At 37.9% G+C, this 22,746-nt stretch overlaps 1 protein-coding gene across 1 annotated transcript in view; it reads right to left on the bottom strand.

The window, feature by feature from the left end:
• The window catches only part of dennd1b (DENN/MADD domain containing 1B), a 393,949-nt gene that overhangs the window by 206,274 nt on the left and 164,929 nt on the right, over nt 1-22,746 (bottom strand). The window lies entirely within an intron of this gene.

Raw genomic sequence — 22,746 nt, 5'->3', positions numbered from 1 at the left:
AAGAACACACACCATATGGGTAAGTCATGTCTGCTGGTACTTGTACCACAGTCTAGCCAAAGGGACTGACAAATCCCAGATTGAAAAATAAGAATGTTGTTTCAATTTAAAAAGAGAAGGTTACAGGGAAGGAAGGGGAATCAAATACTATGAAACTCTGCTTAATGCTTAACAGAACACCAATAACATTACAAGACCAGACCACCTGTAATTTATTTCAACCGCTACCTAATAAAAAGTGTCACATAAAGACACGCAGTCAAAATATGATGTCCTTAGGTCCAGTTTGTATACACAGGAGATTCTGTATATGTGTGTATATATATATATATATATATATATATATATATATATGTAAAATATGGAATAACACATTGGACAATATTGTCGGTAGGTGGTCTTAACTGGCACAAATGAATAGGATTCTTTGGCAGTATAAGAAAAATCAATTTGGTATACTATTGTTTCACTAAAATGCAACTTGTACGTAATAGCTATTGAAGCAAGCAAACGAGAAAAGAAGAAAGCACCATCCTTCTCACCTCCCTCCCCTTATGACTACATCTTAAAGCCTTGACACTCTTTAAAATTCAACCAGCCAGCAGGGTATATAGACTTCTGTATAAACAGCACAGACAAAAAAAAAATCCCTTCCTGAGCTAATGTTAGTGGCAAAGCTGCTCAGCTGATGGCTGTGTCTCTCATGACAGCCCAGGGTGAGTTTATACAGATCAATAAGGAGAGGAGAAAAATGTGCACACACACATGTATATATACACACACACACACACACAACCTTGTGCTCTGCATCAGTACTCAGCTTCTCTGCTTTTTACTAATTAGATATTTTTCAACTAATGTTTATAAATAAAAAAAAAATCAAAATAGGTATTCTAGAATACACAATTAACTATGGACATCAGAAAGGAAAGACACGGCAGTTCAGTTATAATACAAATAGCTGAATAAAAGAAAACTGAAAAAGCATGAGTAGTTATATATATATATATATATATATACACACACACACATATACATATAAATATTTAAAATTTGAATGTAGCCTTTATTCAGCTTAATCTGTTAAAGTAGACAGTTTTACTTGGATGTTGTACCGATTGTGTGAAAATGTCCCTTATGTAACCTTAGCTAAAAAGTTGGCCTCTTCCTCCTTCTAGAGAAGTGGTGCACTACAATCACTTATTGTAGATAGATAGATAGACAGACAGACAGACAGACACACTGGGAATATAAACAAGAGTACTATGTTGTTGTGTATTCATTTTAAATATTTATGAAAGCTGAAATAACATTAATTTCAAATTGACAGTCTTTTGTTGTTTTTTTGCATACAGTTTATTTAAAACAGAAACACCCATAAACTATTTAATATTCTGAATAAGATCGCTGCTGCACTCACCAAAAAAAAAAAAACACCACACAGACAAACCAATATTCCTTTGGGCAAACTGCAAATTTTGTAGCATACGCCTGAAAGATGCAAAGCCTGAAACATCATTAACAGAGTGCCAAGTGGCCTCAGGGGTTTTCCCACTTAAGCTTTCATATCCCTCCGGACTCTATAGCCTTGTCCTATCCTGCTGTGAGGATCTAGTGCAAGTCTTCCGTGGTCCAGAAGCACAGAACAAACACTCTCAGATTTCCTGAATCCTATGGTAAAAGAATGATTTTTTTTTTCCTTTACAAATGTTACATGTGATATAACAAATTAAATATGGTTATTTTTACAGAATAAATAATATTACTCTTCTTATACTTGGGTGAAAAGAAAGGCTTCATGTAATATGAAATGACAATATCAAAGCCTCAAAGCAACTGAGCATATTTACTAATTTACGTAAGTACAGATAATTTCAAAAATTTTAATGTACTAACTGTTAGGGGCAGGGAATAATATGAAACCGTGTTATAATAAAAATATTTAGTTACTATTATGGGAAAACATTATTCTTTTTACATTAAAAGAAAAAAAAATCTTTTACAGATTCTTTAAACAGAGCAAGACAGATTGTATACCCAAGATAAATTTAATTGAGTTAACTTAGTTCCAATAAGAACAGAATGAAATAAATGGTATATAAAGACCAGAAAAGAACAGTGCCGCTACACATAAAAATGAGATAAACATATACAAGTTTTACATTTAACACACAATATTATGCAAATTCTATAGAGTTGTCCAGGTTAACAGTATCCCCTAACCTTAAGCTCAAATGGCTTTTCCACTGCATAGTACGCACGACACGGTTCAGTTCAGCTCACTTTTGGGGTTTTCCACTGGGAACAGTACCTGGTACCTGGTCCTTTTTAGTACCACCTCAGCCGAGGTTCCAAGCGCCAAACCGTTACCAAAGCGTGGCGTGTAAACTCTGCTGGTCACTGATTGGCGGAGAAAATCGTCATTACTGCGTCACTGAACTTGCGACACGAGACACAACAGACCCGCTAGATTTTTAGCACAGCCAGCGAAGGTTGGACGCACCATTTTGTTTTAACCAAAATGGTTGTTTAGTGCTCTATTGAGGAAGTACAGGCGTTCCTCTCGTTGGTAGCCGAGGCGGATCCAGCGAGAGCTGGATGGGGCGGCGCGGAATGAAAAAGTTTTTCAGGAGGTCGCTAAGCTCTTGGCGTTCACGATGATGTCACGGCAGTAGAGGCGGCGCAACTATAACGACACGTGAATAATCCCGCCCACTCTAAAGCAGTACTAAACTGCAGTCGAAACCAGGGCTGTGGAGTCAGTAGATAAATGCTCGACTCCGACTCCTCAGTTTCTAAATCTTCCGACTCCGACTCCTCTGTATGTATATACTATGCTAATGTATTTTCTACATCCATTGAAGGAAAGGAAGGCAACATACATGTCAAGTGCTTACAGTGCTGCAGCACTTCCCCTGGGAAGATCAGATCACAACCTGGTCTACCTCATGCCAATATACAAACCCCTGGTTCAAAGACAGTCTGCTATGGTGAGGAGTGTAAGAAGATGGTCAGAAGAAGCGACTGCTACGCTACAGGATTGTTTCGAGGCTACAGACTGGGAGGTTCTCAGTGCACCATATGGCGAGGACATTGATGGAATGACGGACTGCATCACGGAGTACATTAACTTCTGTGTTGACTCCTGTGTACCGATGAGAGATATTCGCGTTTCCCCAACAACAAACCCTGGGTCACCAAGGACATTAAAGCGTGCTTAAATGCAAAAAAGTGCTTTTAGGTCTGGTGATAAGGAAGCAGTGAAGAAGGCTCAAAAATGCTAGCCGGTAAAATCAAGGAGGGAAGGAGTCATACAGGAGAAAACTGGAACAACGGCTGAAGCAAAACAACACGAGAGAGGTGTGGAGGGGCATGAGGAGCATCACTGGCTATAAGACAAGCGGCCAGGCTATAGAGGGAATGAGGAACGTGCAAACGACCTCAACACTTTCTTCAATAGATTTGATGTCCCTATGTCTCACACTTCCCCCGGCTTCAGCCCCAATCTACACTTTCCTGCTCCTATGTCCTCCCCTACACAGAGAACAGTCACCACTTCTGCACTCCCAGAAATCAACATCTCTGTGGATCAGGTAAAACATGGCCTGAGTAAGATCAACCCTACAAAATCTGTAGGTCCGGATAAGATCAATCCGAGGGTCCTGAAATCTTGTGCTCCCCAACTATGTGGTGTCCTCCTGTACCTCTTCAGCTTGAGTCTGTCTCTACAGAGAGTCCCTACACTGTGGAAGACATCATGCATTGTGCCGGTACCCAAAACACCACGTCCCTGTGCCCAGAACGACTTCAGGCCTGTTGCTTTAACATCGCACATTATGAAGGTGTTTGAGAGACTGATCCTGGATACACTTCGTCCCCTGGTGAAGCTCTCTCTGGACCCTCTTCAGTTTGCCTATCAGCCGTTCATGGGAGTTGATGACGCCATAATACACCTGCTACATCGCACCTACTCTCACCTTGACAAGCCCAGGACCACCGTAAGGATGATGTTCTTGACTTCTCCAATGCCTTTAATACCATCCAACCGGCAGTACTGGGGAGAAATTAATGAACATTAACATTGACACCCGCTTGGTTTCCTGGATCATGGACTATTTGACTTGCCGTCCCCAGTATGTCCGACTACAGAACTGTGTGTCAGAGACTTTGATCTGTAGCACTGGAGCTCCCAGGGGACAGTACTGTCTCCGTTTCTTTTCACCCTCTACACATCTGACTTCAGATATAATTCGAGTCATGCTACCTGCAGAAGTTCTCTGACGACTCTGTGATTGTTGGGTGTATAAAGGAGGGTGACACCACTGAGTACCAGTCTGTTGTGGATGACTTTGTTTTCTGGTGTGAGCGCAATCACCTACAGCTGAACATCAGGAAAACAAAGGAAATGGTTGTGGATTTTAGGAGAAGCAAGACTCCTCGACTCTATATCTGTTAAGAGGGAGATAGTGGACATGGTCTCTGATTACAAGTATCTGGGAGTCCATTTGGACAACAAACTTGACTGGTCACTCAACACAACGGCACTCTATAAGAAAGGACAGAGTCGGTTGTACTTTCTTCAAGGCTCAGGTCTTTTAACGTATGTAACACCATTCTAAGGATGTTCTATGAGACCGTTGTGGCGAGTGTAATTTTTACGTGTGGTCTGTTGGGGTGGGAATATTAAGGTGTCTGATAAGAACAAGTTGGACAAGTCAATTAAAAGGCGGATCTGTGCTAGGCATGGAGCTTGATTCTGTGGATGTAGTAGCGAAGAGGAGGATTCTATCCAGAGCACAATCCATAGTGAATAATCCTTCTCACCCGCTATACAGTGTTTTGCTGAACAGAGGAGCAGTTTCAGCCAGAGACTGATTACCATCAAGTGCTCCACAGAGCGCCACAGGAGATCCTTTCTCCCAACGGCCATAAAAGTTTACAACTCTTCTCTGTAACCCTGTATGTGGCTTTTTGCACTGATTGGCATATAATAGGACATTAATACTTACTTACCCATATTGTAAACCCAATATTTACAAGTCCTTTTTTTTTTTTTTTTTTACCTTTCATTAGTCAATAACTGTGAGCACCTGTAACCGAGCACAAGCAATTTCCCTTTGGGATTAATAAAGTTTTTTTGAATTGAATTGAATTGAATTTGAATTGAATTGAATTGAATTTCACCACAGAACTACTGGCTAGGAAGCCAACACTCTACTATAATGGCAGATTAAAGACAAACACAATTGATTGGTGGCCGAGATTGCGGGTGTCCACATGGACGGCAGATCCAGCTTGCGAAAATCTCACCACCGCCCCCATCCAAAGTAATGTGATGCCTCTGTCTGCTGCAGTGGCTGTCTCCTCTGTCAGCCAGCCGGAAGTTTAGTGCATTGTGTCACTCACCGGCTAGCTGATCAGCAGAACGAGCCTCTGCTGGAGACAGGTAGAGATCTGTGTTCTCGCTCCTTCGCCCCTTCACTGGCGCATAGCGAGGGGAGCCGACGGAGCTGAGAACACACCAGATGATTTTTCAGGCGTTTGACGCTGATGACTGTTGAACGGCCGAAAAATCGGCAGTGCATCTGTAAATGTATGGGGGGCTTTAGGCTAGGTTCACAGTTCCCTGTAACAGTGGAACACGACACAATGGAAAGCGGTGCCGCACCTTACCTGTGCATTACATCCCATATAGTGACGCATACAGTCAATGAAAAGCATGCTTCATGGTTACTTGACATGTTCATTTTGTAGTAACATTATGCACTGCATGCATTGGGCTTTATTCTTACAGCAGAGAAGTAGTTCATTATGACTGTTTGTGAATTGGGACATTTCAACTTTTTAATTCCCATTTAAATTTAGTAGGAGTCAGAGTCGGTTAACTTTTGCGAGTCCGACCACTCCAGGTACCCAAAATTGTCTCCGCCTCCGACTCCTCGACTCCGACTCCACAGCCCTGGTCGAAACGCAAACCGAGCGAACTGAGCGAACCAAGGTGAGCTGTACTGAACCGTGCTGTGCCGTACTATGCAGTGGAAAAGCCATTAGTCTTCTGCCAGGCAGGTATGTTGTCAACTATAAGTAAAGACTTCGGCAATGATTACTGTAGACTTATAATGTGAAAAGTCAAGAGACAATTGAACAATATACAGTATATTCATTTTATTTTCTTCATGAAAGGGGAAATGTAGACATTACATGGGTTAAATAATTCTTCTCAAAGCTTTTTCAACTAGGAATTTTACGGTGAAAGCTGGGAAATTCAAGTACAGTTCAAGTACAGGCCTCATTGAGCAATTACCTTGTGATTTTTTGCTCAAAGACTAAATAAATATGTGATAACATGAGTCATTGCCATATTTGTATATTTAATTGAAATAAATGCAAGAAAATATGGTATGTATTACACTTGCATGTGTGTATACAGTTGTTCAGGTACATACAGTATATCTGAATACAAACATTTAATATTTGAACATATTATTCTAATACATTCAAGTAAGCAGTTTTCTGACATTATTAATAATACTGAAGTAAATTTTTATTTTTCACCGTACATAAACTGTTGCAACATTCACCATCAACTGATATTTGTAAAAAAGTAATCAGTTATTTTCTTAAGCACTTTCAGTCTATCCATCAACAGCTTGAACTATTCCAAAGCAAAAAATTGTTCATTATTATTTCATTAAAGAGCAGCTGCAACAGGAAGGTGACATCCTATGCAAGCTACTATACTTACAAAATGTAAACAAAGAAAAAATTAAATTAGTCCCTAAGTAATACATTAGGCACAATCACAAAACAAAAGAGACTGGTGAACAAATAAATATGCAGGGGAAATGTGTGTAGTGAAAATTACAATTTGCTGAATGTAATAAGTTTGTTCACCAAGTGGAATTTCAAGCCCTGATACATTTTCAGGGATATTGCTCGACACACTTCACTCCTACTAGATGGAAATGTATATAAATTAAACTTGACTCATCAAGAATATGAACTTCAGCATACTGGTTCAGAAGACTGATTTTGGTCATCACCCAAAGTTCATGATCAAATATGGTTATAGGGAGGTAAAAGACTCAGTGACCACTTCAGTGAATTGCATGCAGTATCCCAGAATGATTATTGTGAACACTACTTTTACCAGCATCAAAATTATTCCATAGTTTCAGTTCTCAGCAGCCCATGGACCGATGAGCACTTTCCCCTCCAAGTGTTTATTACACAACTCACTCACATCTTGCAGATTCTATCTCTCTTTGCCACCAATAATGTTGTTTATCTTTTATCTTTAGACTTTAAGGTTGTCACGTAACATCAAGACAAGTGCATTTTTAAGAGACCAGATAAAAACTGGAGAAACTTGTGAAAACACTTCAAAATGCAGTTACATGTGCTGAAAAACAACCAAATTAGGACTTAAGCAAAGTTTTCAAAATTCTCAAAGGCATTGATGATACTGATTATTTTTCTCAGCTACATGCAGGATATAAATTAAAGCACATTTTTCCACCACTACTTTAAAGTTGAAAACATTTAGAAGCTAATCAAACAAGCTTGACAGACTAAATTTTGCCCTCTCATTTGTAAAAACACATACTTTATTAGTTGCTTTTAAAACAGGGGTGCGGAAATCCAATGCCCGACTCGTCCAAACAGTCTACATTAGGTCTATGTTCTTCATGTCTCAAATTGGACTTCAATATTGGTTACAAAATGACGGCTGATTTTTCAAAGGGAAACCACTCTTACGGTCTTACATAAGTATTTTACCCTACTATTTACACGCTTGGAGATGCGGCCATTTTATTTTCATGCTGACATTACGATGTAATCTAATGATTTTTCATTATAATCGATAACTTTTATATATTATTGATAAAATTCATTGTTTCTATATAAAAATGCGGTCATTTTACTTACAATGCAAATGTTTTCACCACATAACAAAGCTTATTAGGCAGTTAATCTTTCCTGAAATTTGCAATTTCGCGTAGGTTGTGATATATTGAGGAGTTAAGAAATTTATTGTGTGAAAACATTGATTTTGATGAGCTCTCTATAGATCGTTTTGATTAGAGAATTTTCATATAAAACAAGTTTATCAGTTTATTAAAAATAAAGAAGAAAACATTCTAACGGTTTCCAAATGTTATGAAAAATAATACTTGTCCTGTGGACAAGTAAAAAAAAAAATTGACTTCCACACCCCTGTGCTACAATGTTTAGGGTCTATATTTGTATTAGATCACAGAAAAAACATTGCCCAAACATCTTGTTAGAAATAGTTTGTATCACCTGTTTTTAGTTTGCTGTCTGCTACTCAATCTTGATCAAATTTCCTCTTCCACTCTTTCTTCCGCAGCTCACATGAAAAGTATTTAATATATGTGTTACATTCTTTCACATCAACTACTGCATTTGCAATATCCTTGTAGAATGAGTTCACCTTTGCTGTTTATTTTTTCCAGTCCTTAATGTGCATCCTTTTTATCATTACATTTACTTATGTACAGGTGAAAGTCTAGACCTTCATCTTGAATAGGGCCAAATGGTGATTATTTACTCAAGTTTTTAATTAAAACATTTTATTGTTGTTGTTACCTTTGCTACACACTATAACTTAATTTAAGACATCACTGAACAATTATGAGAGTGCATGTTTGTCTTGTCATGGATTTATTTTGATATTGGCATAGTTAAAGTAATGAATAGTTCACTGAAAAATAGATTTGTTTTATCGCCATATGTTGCATTTTGTGCATTTTCATTGTCTGGCAAGGAGTTAGTGTTTATTATAATTTTGTTAATTCTTGTATAAAGTTATGATATCTGCCAGTAACAAGCGGCAGATGGTGAATACCTTCCCTATGTTTTAAACTGCACAACTGTAATAAAGACTTTTTGGCTTTGATTAAATTTGTCTGTATTTTTGATTAAGTGCTCTGACATGGTTAGACAATTAACCACATTTTGGCAAATAAAAAAAAAATTACTGTTTTAAAGCAGCCAGAGAATACCTACAACACTAAGATGATAGTCATGACCACTTTACTACTTAGTACAAAAGAATGTCAACATTTAGATTACAGGTCATCTTCTTGAGCACTAAGACCTTTACCTCCTCTCCAAAGCAGAATTCTCAAAAATAAAAACCTCTGCAAACATTTGAGCGATACGTTATGCATTTCCTCTTTGAAAGATTTTAAAAAGCAATTGTACCTATAATTACTGTAAGCGTCAGAATGCATGAAAAGAGATGAGTATAATTTTTGCCCATCTCTCTATTTCACCCCTTACCATTCAATATGTAATGTTTATAAAATGTAATTCCTTCATCCAGTTCTATTCCCACCCACTCACTTGATACCACATCCATCTGCTATAACAAAAGTTTGATATCACACCACAAGAGTCCCACTTGCACAGTACTTTAAATTTTAATCCCAAGTAGAATGATATACTATATCGACTATGTGCAACATGGAAACATATTAAGTTTGCAGTCATTAGGGAGTAAACCTGACTGCTCACAAGCAATACCACTTGTGTTTCTTTCATGGTAAACCTGCATAACCCCCTACCATCTGCACATTTATTTATCCTCTACATACTGCATATTTCTCCTCAGTCATATATGTTTCATCCATCAATTACTCTAAATCTGCAACAGGGTTAGCTATGCTACAGCTCTTCAGCTTCAGTAATAACTCCTAAAGACATAACAGCACTGCTTTTTGCAGAGGCTAAAGTGGTTTTCTTAGCTATTCCACTGATTGTGACCACTATATGGTCTACTATGAGCACAATGGACAAATTACACGCTGTAGTGCATGCTAAAGGTAAACTCAGTCAAAGTCGCAACAATTTACACTAGTTATAGCCTCCCCACAGTGATTCTGACACTTTCTTTTCTTGTGTGTTGATCTTATGAGCCTAAAAAATTCTTCTGAATGCCACACCTTCTCATTTTCCTTCCTCTTTCCTGAAAGAGACATTGCCCCAATTTGAAATTCTTCTCCATCACTTTTTTTATTTAGCCACGATTCTGTAACTGATAAAATATAATTTTCCCAATCCATTACTGTTGCTTTTAGTTCTTGTATTTGTTTCTCTTCGCATTACAAGTAAACATTTTATAACAGGATTTTTTTTTTTGGCTGTACATTCATTAAGTTGCATTGGTTGGTCCTCTGTATCATCATCTGACTTCCTCTACACCATCTAATTGAAATATTTGAACACTTTAAAGAACACTGCTTCAGAATATTGTTCTCGTAGATAGTCCATTTCATCAGAAAAGGGGTTCAGGTGAAAGGGTGTTCAGGAGTTGAGAAAGCTAAAACCTTCTTATCCACACCATGACCTCATTTATGCATCATGACTGAATATTATATTTGTGTGGCTTTTCCTGATGCTAGAAGAATCTCATAAAAATATACTTGCACTTCTAAAAGCATCTGTTCCAAAATGAACTACAACCAGAAAATCTCCACCTTCCCTGACTATGTAGCCAGTCTCAACGAGTTAATGTTCATAAAGCCTCTGTTCCAGATGGAATTACAGGACGTGATTCCTTGTCTGCTTCAAAGGGATAATAATTATCTTTCAGCCAAATAAAACAGAAGTGGATTGCCTAAATAACTGTAGACCTGTGGCACTCACTCCAATTGAGATAAAGTTTTTAAGAGATTGGTGCTGGAAGACATTAAATAGGATACTTCACATATTCTGGATCATCTCCAGTTTGCAGATCGTTATTACCGGCTTCTAAAGCATGACTTATCTCTTGCATTTCATACCATCCTGGTATCTATACTAATAAAAGGCAAAGCCCTCACTCACTCACTGACTCACTCACTGACTCATCACTAATTCTCCAACTTCCCGTGTGGGTGGAAGGCTGAAATTTGGCAGGTTCATTCCTTACAGCTTCCTTACAAAAGTTGGGCGGGTTTTATATCGAAATTCTACGCGTAATGGTCATAACTGGAAGCAGTTTTTCTCCATTTACTGTAATGGAGATGAGCTTCAACGCCGTGGGGGCGGAGTTTCATGTGACATCATCACGCCTCCCACGTAATCACGCAGTACATAGAAAACCAGGAAGACCTCAAAAAAGCGCTCAAGAAAACATGCATTATATAATTGAGAAGGCAGCGAAACAATAAGAAGCGAGCGAGTGACATATACAACTATATTCATGAGTTCTGCTACTTCGGAAACAAAGCACGATGTAAACCTACACTTTAAATTAAGTTCATAGACAGGCTGCCGCTGGCGTTTGTAATTTAGTGCCTGCCCATATAAGGCCGTCCGTCAGCGGCAATCCAATAGCAAACTGCCACGGGTAAATATTCACGGGTGAAGGACTGTGCTTATGGAGAGGAAGATGAGATGGTCAGGGTGGTGGACACAAACTCAGCGAAACTGCGAGAGAAAGTTTTAAGTGCCAGGACTAAGGTAACATTAAATAAAGCTATGGACATAGCACGAGATGGCACCAGCACAGCTGGGAACCTTCGATGCAAGTACACCGAGTGGCTCACGGAACTGGCGCGGTGCACAGATAAAAAGCAACAGTTCCAAAGAGCACTGAACAAAAACCGAATTACACAATTGAAAAGGCAAGAAAAAATATGAAGCGTCTGATAAGCATATTCATAAATGCAGCTACTGTGGAAACAAAGCACACGGTGGAAAAAGTCAATGTCCCGCTAAAGGAAGACAGTGTAAAAAACCTGTGCATGCAGTGTGTCAGGTCTCAGATAAAGAAGAAGACGAGCTGTTTATTGATGCAGTAAGAAACAAATCGATGAATGAAACCTGTCATCTTTACAACGATTGACAAACACGGAATGTAACTAGAACACAACACATCCTACAAATACGAACCTGATTGAAAGAAATAATGATAATCAAATCCTTGATGACAGCAACAGCACAGCTGAGAAGCTTCGATGCATGTGCTCCATAACGCGTTAAAAAATAATGCATTTAATCACACTTTGCATTACAAGCAAAGGGAGCTTTTGTCAATGCATGATTTCCTGGTACTGTACACGATTACATTGATCAAGCGCATCCCGATTCATTTTACCCTCGCACCACCTTAGTTTGAGAAGAAGTCTGAAAAATATGAGGTTAACACAGAAAAACATCACCAATTCAAGCTTTATGAATAATCGATTCGCCATCAATAATTGTTTTGGTTTTATAATTTTTCCGCCAATAGCCATGATTAAATGAACGGTAAATAAAGTAAGAGCAAAGCGAGCGTGACTTATTTAGGCAGGAATATATATGACAGCAACACTCATGACAATGTCAATCATGTTACGTTATTATTAAAATGTTTCCTTTTCTTTTCATTACTTCTTTAACACACTACTTCTCCGCTGCGGCGCGGGTATTTTGCTATATATATAATATATGAATTACCTCCAAAGAGCTGAGACTTTTGATATCATGAGCGTGTGTACAAAGGGGTCTCCTGCCCAGCAAAAGTCGAGCAGCCAGCGCGTATAGCTGTGCCGGCCTTTGAGACGCTGACTGCGCTTCTGCTTTAAGTCAAAGTGAGCACTTTTAATTTTTTTCATCCGCCCCCTGAGCTATAGCCCAGACAAGTGCAAACACGGGACCCCTTTTCTACACCACGGCAAAATAATATTAAGGTGATTCACACTTTCTTTTGCACGTATCGATTATCAGGTCCTCAGCTCAGATTATGAAGACACGCACGAGTGGAGGACTGACAGTGCCATCACAGCCGATTAATGGCGGGGGCGTCTCACCAGTCTACACAAGACCCACGCGACTGTCCCCAACAGGCGATCATAACGTCAGCGAACACATCTCTATACTATATAAAAGAAAAGGCAACTTTCCTTTCTTTACACCTTTTTCCTTTTATCCCAAACCAAAGCCTTTCTCTCTTAACACGGCAGAGGACACAAAATAATTTTCTTTAATTGCCGGTAAGGCACATTACCAGGGGCACAAATTTGAACGTTCACATAGAAAATGTAATTTCTATACCACAGCCGTCGTGTAGTGCCTTTCAAAAGGGATCTACTACCGAGAGATGATCCATATACATTTTAGCTGCTGTTAGTTACTTACCTGTTTTGTTACACAGTCTTTAAAATGTAGTTTACCCGCAACCACTCCAGTAGTGCTCAATGTACCTGTGCTTCTTAAAACGTTAATGTTTTACTGTTTAATAACTTATAGACTATATTTCATTATTTTTCCCTTGCACTCAGTGACCAAAGCTATACACACACATATAGACACATACAAACATACACACAAGTATATGTATGTGTATATATATGTATGTATGTGTATATATATATATATATATATATATATATATACACACACACACACACACACACACATACATACATACATATAATTTGTGTGTGTAGATATGTATATAGATATGTAGATATGAAGATATGTATGTGTATATATGTATATATATATGTATATATATATATGTATGTATGTATGTATGTATATGTGTGTGTGTGTGTATATATATGACAGCAGCAATCCAAGCTGTGAGAAAACAGTAAAAAGGAGGCGTGTCAGACGTCGTGGTACATTTTCTGATGCAGCTACGAAAACAACTTCGTGGACGCTGCAACCAAATACACAAAATAATTACTTTGACAATCATGTTACATTATTTTTAAATGTTTCCTTTTCTTTTTCATAACTTCTTTAACACATGACATCGCTGCAAAGCGCGGGTATTTTGCTATATATATATATCACAGCAACACTCATAACAGTGACAAAACAATTACATTGACAATCATGTTACGTTATTTTCAAAATGTTTCCTTTTCTTTCTCTTTCCTTCTTTAACACACTACTTCTCCGCTGCCAAGCACGGGTATTTTGCTATATATATATATATATATATATATATATATATATATATATATATATATATATATATATATACACACATAGATAGATAGATAGATAGATAGATAGATAGATAGATAGATAGATATAAGAACAACACTCATATCAATGACAAAACAATTACATTAACAATCATGTTACGTTATTTTTAAAATTTTTCCTTTTCTTTTTCGTACCTTCTTTAAAACACTACTTCTCCGCTGCGAAGCGCGGGTATTCTGCTAGTACCTGGATAAAAACAAAACTGCTATGCCACAATCCTGTTAATAGACTGCATTTAACTCTGATGCATCATCAAAACATTCCACCAAATTATTCAATTTAGAACTTTGTGTCATCCTCTGTAACTGGATTTTGACTTGTTAAGCAGTAGATGTCAGCATTTACGGACTGTTCATAACACAGCTTCCAGAATTACCTTTGGCATAGCCGCTCCAGAGGGTAGTGTGCAGAGATCAACTTTCTGTATCTTTTCTTCATCTATTGCTGTGTGGTCCAATAGAACTCCATCACTAAATTTGTTAATGATACCACTATCATAGGCCTAATCACAAACAATAGCAAGATGGCATACAAACAAAGGTTTATCTGTTTACCCAGTGGTGCAAAATAATAATCTCATCCTTACTGTCATTAAAACCAAGGAGATGGTGATAAACTTCACAAAGCGGACCATGCTTTCATCTAAATAGGAGAGGATACCGATGAGAGGGTCAATACCCTTTAATTTCTTAGAGCAACCATCACTGGTTAAGTGAACTGACTTGTCATGCAAGTATTCTTATCAATAGCACCTGATGACCCCGATTCTATTGATTCACTAACACAATGTCTGACTAGTATCTCAGAATGGATGAATAGTAATTTTCTCAAGTTAAATAAAGAGAAAACTGAAATTTTAGTGATCAGCAATAATGGATACAATGAGGCTATTAGAAATAAACTGGATACATTAAGATTAAAAGTCAAGACGGAGGTAAAAAGCTTAGGGGTGATTGTTGACTGTAATCTGAATTTTAAATCACATATTAATCAGATCATTAGGACAGCATTTTTTCACTTAAGAAACATAAGTAAAGTTAGACCGCTTATATCACTGAAAGATGCTGAGAAATTAGTTCACGCGTTTGTTTTCAGTCGACTAGATTACTGTAACGCACTCCTCTCAGGACTACCCAAAAAAGATATAAATCGTTTGCAACTAGTGCAGAATGCAGCAGCTAGAATCCTAACTAGGAAAAGAAAATCAGAACACATTACTCCAGTTTTGATGTCACTACACTGGTTACCTGTGTCATTCAGAATTGACTTTAAAATTCTGCTTATGGTTTATAAAGCCTTAAATAATCTCGCCCCATCTTATATATCGGAATGTCTGACACCTTATATTCCAAATCGTAACCTCAGATCCTCAAATGAGTGTCTCCTTAGAATTCCAAGAACAAAACTTAAAAGAAGTGGTGAGGCTGCCTTCTGCTGTTATGCACCTAAAATCTGGAATAGCCTGCCAATAGGAATTCGCCAGGCTGATACAGTAGAGCACTTTAAAACACTGCTGAAAACACATTACTTTAACATGGCCTTTTATAACTTCATTTTAATCGTAATTTAACTTAATCCTGATACTCTGTATGTTCAATTCATCATAACAACTATTCATGGTGGCTCTAAAATCGGTACTGACCCCTACTCTCTTTTCTGTTTCTTTTTCCAGTTTCTTTGTGGTGGTGGCCTGCGCCACCTCCACCTACTCAAAGCTTCATGATGCTCCAACAATGATGGACGGATTAAAAGGAAGAAGTCTACGTGACCATCATCATTATCAAGCCCTTCCGTGAGAACCCTAAATCCAAAGAGGACTGTTTCATTTATGTTAGGTAGAATGCCCAGAGGGGACTGGGCGGTATCATGGTCTGGAATCCCTACAGATTTTATTTTTTCTCCAGCCGTCTGGAGTTTTTTTGTTTTTTCTGTCCCCCCTGGCCATTGAACCTTACTCTTATTCGATGTTAATGTTGATTTATTTTTTATAATTATGTCTTTCATTTTTCTATTCTTTAATATGTAAAGCACTTTGAGCTACTGTTTGTATGAAAATGTGCTATATAAATAAATGTTGTTGTTGTTGTTGTTCATGCAGTCTCACCAACATCTCTTATTCCTCATAATGGAATTCATCCTCACTGGCTGCTTAACAGCCTGGTACAGCACCTGTTCGGCTCAAGATCATAAATCAGTACCTTCGGTTATATTTAGGAATATAGCACATGCTATCTCCCTGCACAGTTGTTTTTCTAACTTTTCCCCTTCTCATAAATGGTACAGGATCATTTTCACTTGCACATTGTAGATGTTAGGTGGCATCTCACATCTCAAACCTAAAACATAATGTGTAGACACAACTGTCGAGTCCAAAAGACACTTTTATTTTCAGTAGATCACCTATATAACAACATATACATTCTTCTTCCTTCTCCACCTCCATTCACTACAAATAAGTTTTGCCCAACTTTGCTACTAACTCTTACTCATCTGGCATACAATACCGGTCAAAGATTTTAAGAACACCTCACCTTTTCCAGTTCTTCAAATTTAATCAGTTAAATTGCCATGAATGACCTAAAATGGTGAAAAGGTAAACAGTAAACTGCCAGAGGTTTAAATTTAAAGTTTAGATAAGCAAAAACTGAAAAAATACATTTCAGAATATTACAAATGGGACTTCTCAAGGGAACAATGAATAAGTTAAAACCTACAGATGTTCTGCAGCAATTAAAGTAAATTAAGACTCACAAGTTGAAGAAAACAATTTGCACCAGTGTCCTAACTTCTGCTGATTACTTAAAAAGTCTCTGTTTAAAAGCATAGTTGGAACAGACTGTGCTACTACACCCTCTGAAGTACTACTTGGACAATATTACACTGTATGTTGACAGCATGCGCTGATAGTTGCCACACCCACCACATGAAGCACCTGAACTGGGACCCAACTGTAGCAGGTGACACCTCAGCACCACAATGGAACACCTATCCCCAGGGCTAGATGTAGACTGTCATACCCAGGATAAAGCAATTGCTGGTTAAGGGCCTTGCTCAAGTAGGAAGTTGTAAATTTCAGTGGCATTGGCAAGAGAGCAGCAATTGACAAATGAAATGAGACAGAGCATTATTACCCTTAGCAGTGTAGGCCTTTCATTTAAAGAAAGTGTCAGTAAGTAAAGTGTCCTAAACAATATATTGTGCTTTGTGCTGCAAGTCTGACAGGTCGAGTGGCTGTAAGAATGCCACTCCTTAAAGGACATAAACTGCCTTGAAATACTAGCTTTGAACTACTACAGACTGGAAGAAAGTCTTATGGACAGATGAATCAAAATTTAAAATTTTTGATTCATCAAGCAGAGTGTTTGTACACCACTGAGGTGGGTAAAGAATGGTTCCTCACTGAGTGACACCAACTATCAAACATGGAGGAGGAAGAGTGATGACCTGGGGTTATTTTGCTAGAAGCAGAGTTGGTGACTTCCATAGATTGACCTCACTCGGAATCAACAGGGATACTATTAGTTTGGCTGTTATATCAGCAATAGTTGGCTACTTTAATGAAATTAAAATATGAATACAATTTTGTATATTTTTTGATTCCTTGACTTATTTTTTATTTGTTATTGTTTATTTGCTCTATGCACTGATTTTATGAAACATTAAGGCATTAAACTGTGTGCATTTCCATAAAACTGAAAAAACTAAGGTGTTGTAAAACTTTTGACCAGTAGTATAGGAGGAAATAATTCTAGGGTAAACAAATGGCAAAGAAAATCACTTCCAGGTCATATGGGCAAGGGCATGCCTAGACCCCCTCCCACCACAACACAAGAGCTCCATTTAGCGAATCCAAAGAACATTAGCTGATCTGCCTAAACAGACAACATATTAAATGCAGCTAGGGCTGGGCGATATGGACCAAAAATCATATCTCGATATTATTTAGCTGAATGGCGATATATATATATATATATATATATATATATATATATATATATATATATATATATCGATATTTTTTCTTCCCATAAAGTAATAACAAAAAGACAGTTCTGAGTCAAAGCCACATGTCTCAAATATCACAAAGCCACTTTTATTAACATACACCTGTAGATGTACATGAGAAATGGCACAAAAATAAATTATTGGCATATATTAAATATTAATGCTTATGAATGAAATAATGTTCTTTTCCTGCATAACAAAACACTCACAGGTCTGCAATGAAGAAAATTGAAATAGAAAAGACACAGAGCAAAAATAACAAAAGGCCGACGTGCTCTTTAAAATGTGGGTTTCCACTGAAGTAGACAGCTCTCTCTTTACCAAAGTGTTTCCTCCTCAGTGTAGTCCTGTACAAACATCTACGACATTGTGCAAATAACAAAACATGTAACAACTGGCAAAACAAAACAAGTCACAACTTTCTTACACAGAAAAATGGCCCAGGTGATGCGGGCATCATCCATACCACGTCCTGTAACACACAAAATAAAATCTTTTAAAATCATTTTCATTTTTATATAAAAATGCAGATCACTCAAACACAAATTAACATTCATCTGTGTTTAGTAGGGATGTAGAAGATTTAACTACATGTGTAAACTGTGTTGTGTAATGTGTAACCTACAAATGGTTTTAGTTAAACCATTTTGTTAAAATTACCAGCAAATGAGTGAAAGAGATGTACAGTGGTGTGAAAAACTATTTTCCCCCTTCCTGATTTCTTATTCTTTTGCATGTTTGTCACACAAAATGTTTCTGATCATCAAACACATTTAACCATTAGTCAAATATAACACAAGTAAACACAAAATGCACTTATTAAATGATGTTTTTTATTATTTAGGGAGAAATAAAATCCAAACCTACATGGCCCTGTGTGAAAAAGTAATTGCCCCCTTGTTAAAAATAACCTAACTGTGGTGTATCACACCTGAGTTCAATTTCCGTAGCCGCCCCCAGGCCTGATTACTGCCACACCTGTTTCAATCAAGAAATCACTTAAATAGGAGCCGCCTGACACAGGGAAGTAGACCAAAAGCACCTCAAAAGCTAGACATCATGCCAAGATCCAAAGAAATTCAGGAACAATTGAGAAAAGAAGTAATTGAGATCTATCAGTCTGGTAAAGGTTATAAAGCCATTTCTAAAGCTTTGGGACTCCAGCGAACCACAGTGAGAGCCATTATCCACAAATGGCAAAAACATGGAGCAGTGGTGAACCTTTCCAGGAGTGGCCGGCCGACCAAAATTACCCCAAGAGCGCAGAGACGACTCATCCGAGAGGTCACAAAAGACCCCAGGACAACGTCTAAAGAACTGCAGACCTCACTTGCTTCAATTAAGGTCAGTGTTCATGACTCCACCATAAGAAAGAGACTGGGCAAAAACGGCCTGCATGGCAGATTTCCAAGACGCAAACCACTGTTAAGCAAAAAGAACATTAGGGCTCGTCTCAATTTTGCTAAGAAACATCTCAATGATTGCCAAGACTTTTGGGAAAATACCATGTGGACTGATGAGACAAAAGTTGAACTTTTTGGAAGGCAAATGTCCCGTTACATCTGGCGTAAAAGGAACACAGCATTTCAGAAAAAGAACATCATACCAACAGCAAAATATGGTGGTGGTAGTGTGATGGTCTGGGGTTGTTTTGCTGCTTCAGGACCTGGAAGGCTTGCTGTGATAGATGGAACCATGAATTCTACTGTCTACCAAAAAATCCTGAAGGAGAATGTCCGGCCATCTGTTCGTCAATTCAAGCTGAAGCGATCTTGGGTGCTGCAACAGGACAATGACCCAAAACACACCAGCAAATCCACCTCTGAATGGCTGAAGAAAAACAAAATGAAGACTTTGGAGTGGCCTAGTCAAAGTCCTGACCTGAATCCAATTGAGATGCTATGGCATGACCTTAAAAAGGCGGTTCATGCTAGAAAACCCTCAAATAAAGCTGAATTACAACAATTTTGCAAAGATGAGTGGGCCAAAATTCCTCCAGAGCGCTGTAAAAGACTCATTGCAAGTTATCGCAAACTGTTATTGCTGCTAAGGGTGGCCCAACTAGTTATTAGGTTCAGGGGGCAATTACTTTTTCACACAGGGCCATGTAGGTTTGGATTTTTTTTTCTCCCTAAATGATAAAAACCATCATTTAAAAACTGCATTTTGTGTTTACTTGTGTTATATTTGACTAATGGTTAAATGTGTTTGATGATCAGAAACATTTTGTGTGACAAACATGCAAAAGAATAAGAAATCAGGAAGGGGACAAATAGTTTTTCACACCACTGTATATTTTTAGACCTTTTCAATCTCAAACACTTCTGAATTTAAAATGCATCACTGTCTTTTTAAGCGGAATTTGCTGGTGGTCGCTGGTTCGAATCTCGCAACCGCCCGACTACTTCTTTGGGTACTTGAGCAAGACCCTTAACCGCAATTGCTTGCTTCTGGGTATGACGTTAACCAGCATCCAGCCCTGCACACTCCCCTTCCCTTTCCTGTCTCTTCTCAGCTGGGGCTCTCATTCAATGTCACCATCCTCAGTCAAACACATGCACACACATACTCCAATAGGGCTGACAGTTTATGTAACAAAGTTTCAATTTCATAAGTGGTAGCTGTATAAGCTTAAACATTTCAAATAGATTATCATGTGTTCAATAGACATAGCTCTGTAAGTGGTTCTATACAATTTTTTGCTAAACTACAGAGGGCGAAGAAAAGCTACAAATGTCGATGCTTGGAGGACTGTTAGACTTGTTGAGTTGATGTCCAATCCCTACGTGTGTGTGTGTGAGTAGCATAAACAACGTCTAGAATGTCATCAACATTAGGCGAGAGGGTGAAGCTAACGTGCAAAGCAAAATACTAAGTGGATGACATTTTGCGTAATTTTCTTATTTTGAATTGGACTCTGACTTTTTGGACTATAATTTGGCGCAAGTGATCTGGAGATCGATATCTGAAATGAAAGTGAGGTACTTGCATCAGCTGATTAATCCCCAGCTGACATACCCAGCCGCTGCCAGATCTCTAACACGCAGAGACAAGACACTGCATGCAGCAGCAAACTTGTTATGTTGATTTATGTGAGAAACTATTGCTTTGCACGGCTTTTATAAACCTGAATTTTTTTTGGAAAAAAATATTAAGCCTTGGGAGAAAAGGGGGAAAAAATTCATACATGATAAGCCGCTGCTTTAATAACGTTGCCCCATTTTTCACTTTTCTTTCATAAGGTACAGCATGGGTATACAAGCTTTGTAAAGTGGTTTGTTTCAGGGCAAGAGACTGGGAAGGCTTCACGGGCTAGACTGCAGCACACATTTTCACAAACGTTTCATACTTTATGGTACATGTTGTAAATGGTGGAAAAGATTAGTAGTGCTCGAAGCTTTTGTCTGGACTTGTTTTCTGAATTCTGTACAGAATACATTCTGCTGCTCATCTGACTCTTTGAACATGAACCATCTCCAATTAATTCAGTCATTGTTTTTTTTTTTTTTACCAACCAGGTCTTCTTTGATAGCTTCCTTTGTGTCTTTATCAATCTCCATCCTGTCTCTGCCTGCAGGACTTACCGAGTAAAGTAGGGGGGAGGGGTGAGTTGCGTTCAGAGAGGGAAAGAGGTGGGGTAGAGTGAAGTTGTGCGAGACAAACGGGGAGAAGAGAAAGGCAAACTGGCGGCTGTACGAGAATAATTTTAATGCAACATAGAACATGAAAATGTCGATATTTTTTAAAAACTCGATATATTGCCCATCCTTAAATACAGCTCTGCAGGCATCCCAAAGACAGCACGGCCACAAGTATGCTGCCATTCAACATAAACACACTATCTCAGAAGTCCAACTATCACTAACTACTGCTTTGACTTCCTGTTCAGGAGCCAGCCAGTCCAGCCATACCATCATTGCATTTTGGATGATTTTCTACCTGCAGTTCATAAGATTATTGAGTAGCCTACTGTAATTAGTACTGCTTGTTATGATTTATTATATATTATATATGTGTATATATATATATATATATATATATATATATATTATTTATTATATATTATACGTTTAAGTATTTTACTGCATATGTTTATATATACACATACAATTAATTAGTATATGATTTCTATAATTGTATATACTGTATGTGGAATATTTCTAAAGATTGCAAGGAGATACAACTTTGTTTACATATGTGCAAACTATCTGAAGCACAATGTAAACCTGTATAACTCTCGATTCTGTGTATATTGTATGATACAATCAAATTCTTTTTGACACTCATATCTATGCTGGTGGTACATGCAATGGAACTCTGCATGGATTTTATTTTTGCTGACTTAATCTACTCTTGCAGTTGCCAGTAAGTTTATGTTACCAGCCTTGAAAAGGAAAAGGGAGGTTTATACAGTTTATTATCTTGCAGCCTTATGCAAAAACTGTTTAACTTCATTTTTTTCTCATTAAACAACACTTACTACCACAGAATTAGAAAGCAAAAACAGGGTTAAAGGAATTTTTACAAATTTATTAAAAATCTAAGACTGAAACATCACATTGACAACAGTACTCTTTTTGCTATGACACTAAAAAACATGGTTCAAGTCCATCCCATTTTACTGATTATCTCTAAGATGTTTCAACACTTTGTTCACCTGTGGTCATTTTAATTGATTGCATGGTTGGAAAAGACACACACCCATCTACAAAAGGTGCCAAAGCTGACAATGTACAGTGGTGTGAAAAACTA

Source organism: Polypterus senegalus, chromosome 14 (genome assembly GCF_016835505.1).
Source record: "Polypterus senegalus isolate Bchr_013 chromosome 14, ASM1683550v1, whole genome shotgun sequence".
NCBI lineage: Eukaryota > Metazoa > Chordata > Cladistia > Polypteriformes > Polypteridae > Polypterus > Polypterus senegalus.
Note: the sequence above shows the minus strand (reverse complement) of the source record. Positions and strands in the feature narration are given on the sequence as shown.